Source organism: Antrostomus carolinensis, unplaced genomic scaffold, assembly GCF_000700745.2.
Source record: "Antrostomus carolinensis isolate BGI_N321 unplaced genomic scaffold, ASM70074v2 scaffold28419, whole genome shotgun sequence".
NCBI lineage: Eukaryota > Metazoa > Chordata > Aves > Caprimulgiformes > Caprimulgidae > Antrostomus > Antrostomus carolinensis.
In genome coordinates this window covers 8,905-11,348 of record NW_010339672.1, presented here as the reverse complement: position 1 = coordinate 11,348, position 2,444 = coordinate 8,905, and the positions used below count along the sequence as shown (strand labels likewise).

The following is a 2,444-nucleotide window of genomic DNA, read 5'->3' as shown; positions in this document are numbered from 1 at the left end:
CCCCCCAGACCCCTTGCAGGGTCTGGGCCATTGCAGGGTCTGCCAGGGCTCACTGCTGGGCAGTCACCATCCAGGAAAGCTCAGGGCCCTAAGGCACAGCTCTCTGAGGTGCAGTCCCTGTCGTGGAAGTGCCCGTGTGCTCTCTGGGCTGTGTCAGGGGTGGGACCCCTCTGTGGCCAGGAGCATCCTTGAACCCAGCCAGGTCCCTCAAGGCACATCTGACATGGCATCTCCTGTCACTCACAGGTACCTTTCCTCCCACTCCTGCCGATCTTCAGCATCTTCGTTAACATCCTGCTGATGGTACAGCTGAGTCCCGGCACCTGGGTGCGGTTTGCCATCTGGATGGCCGTGGGTAGGTGTCCTGGGGAGGGGTCTCCCTTGGGGGACTGTTATGCTGGCAGCCCACTGCTGTGCATTTCATTGCAGAAATTGTCCTGCAGGTTTTATGATTTACTTCGGCTATGGCATTCGGAATAGCGTGGAAGGGAAAAACACAGAGGAACTCTGTGGCACAGTAGAAAAGCCTCTGCACCACCCTGGACTGGACCTCGGCCCTGGGGCTGCTGCAGTCTGAGGAACGGGGCACCAGCACTCCGTGGACCTCTGCCAGTATTCCTGCTCGGGGACAAGACCATGATCAGTACGGTACATCCATGCCCTCTCCCTTGGGGAGCGAGTCCCAGAGTCTGGACCGCGGAGCCGGGTCGTGCGCTGCCCTTTCCCCTCGCAGAGCAGAGGTCACAGAGACAAGTTCCCAGGCCACGTAGGAGCGCTGGTGGCCCAGGGCTGGTCTCTGCCATCCCCCCCAACCCTGCTGAGGGGCAGTGACACCGGCACGGCCCTCCCGCTGTGGAAGCTGCTGTTGGAAATGCTGCTTTCCCCACGCACGGGAGGCCCCACGTGATGGTGCAGCTGTATTTGTTCTGTCTGTCCATGTGGCTGTGGTCACCACCTCCTCTCCGTGCTTTCCAAGCGCCGGGTGTGCACATGGCAGCCATGGCTGGAGCCGTGCGATGAGGCTTGGGGTGGCTCGTTCTGGTACTGCCAGCACTCCGGTGCTCCCCAGCAGCACGGGGCTCAGCCGGCCAAAACCCTCTCTGTGCCTGGGTTTTGCATCCCACGCTGAGCCCCGTGCTGCCCTGGCCATGCTGCTTGGTGTGAGCATCTAGCTCAGGTGTCTGTGAAGATGTCCACAGTGTAGCCATACCAGTGTCCAACCTCGTATGCCTTTGTATAATTGGTGTTTTAATGTCGACTTTTGTACCTATTAAACTAAATGTTTTTTAAGTGCTTGGCTCTCTTGGTCCTGCTGCATCTTGTGTGGTCACGAACCCCCGGGCAGGACCCCACATGCTACCAGGCTGGTGCCAGCACAGAGCAGGGCTCAGCCACAGCTGGCTGTGCTGTGTGAGCTCCCTGTCTGAAACCTGCCAGCTGGAGCCACCAGCCCTCACGCTGTCCCCTGGGACAGTGGGCCAGGAACTGTGGAACAGTGCTCCAGGCCAGCTCAGCCCTATGTCCTGCCCTGGTACCTATGGGCAGGACACTGGCCCTGTGCTGCGTGGGAGCGTGTCACCATGTCCCAGGGCAGTGGCTGCAGTAAAGACCTTGGGAGTATCTCCTGGAGGCTCCAGCAATGGCTTGCAGAGGATGCATGGCCAGGAGCTAGGCTGCATCTCCAGATGATTTCCCAGATTCTGGTCTGGTCTAAATCAGCCCTGACAGATTATTTTGTAAAATAAACTAATTTAGGGCAGATGGATCTTGCGTGGTTTTGGCATCTCTCCCCGTTTACTGGCAGTGGCGCAGGGTCACTGGATGGTCAGTGGTGAGGGCCCCACACCATCAGCTCTGCTTGGCCCCTGGGCTGGAGCTGTGAGCCCTGCCCCAGGGTTGTGCCTGGAGCAAAAGGGGCTGCGCCACCGGTTCTGACCCCGTACCCGGCACTGCCCGCTCGCTGCCCTGGGCTGGGTGCCCTGCCAGAGCCTCAGGCTCCAGCCCTCAGGCACAGCCAACTCCTGGCACTGCTTCTTCATAGCTGCTTCCAGCTCTCCTGGTCATGCTGGTGCCTCAGTGTGCTGTGCTGGGTCCCACCACCCAGCCTGGTGGGTATCTCTGGCCGGGGTCAGCACATGGGGCCCTGCTGAGCCCTCAGCCCGCAGTGCCCCCCCCGCAGCCATGCACCTGGGTTTGGGTGCTGTTGCCTGAGCCTAGTGGGCAATGAGCCCATGATATGGCTGCAGCCCTCACCCCCTGGCTTGGCACTGCTGCAGCCCCCACACCTTTGTTCGTGCCCATGTCCCTGTGCATGTCCATGCCCATGGCCATATGTGAGTCTATTTGTGCCCACGGGCATGTCCTTGCTTGGCTCCAGGCCATCCCACTGAGCACCGGTGTCCCATCTTGGGCACCCATTGGGACTGGGATAGCTCCAGACATGG

General features: G+C 60.4%; 1 pseudogene; it reads left to right on the top strand.

Annotated features, from left to right (window-relative positions):
• Positions 1-246: 246 nt before the first annotated feature.
• LOC104531145 (serine protease 23-like) overlaps positions 247-2,444 on the top strand; it is a 5,467-nt pseudogene continuing 3,269 nt past the window's right edge.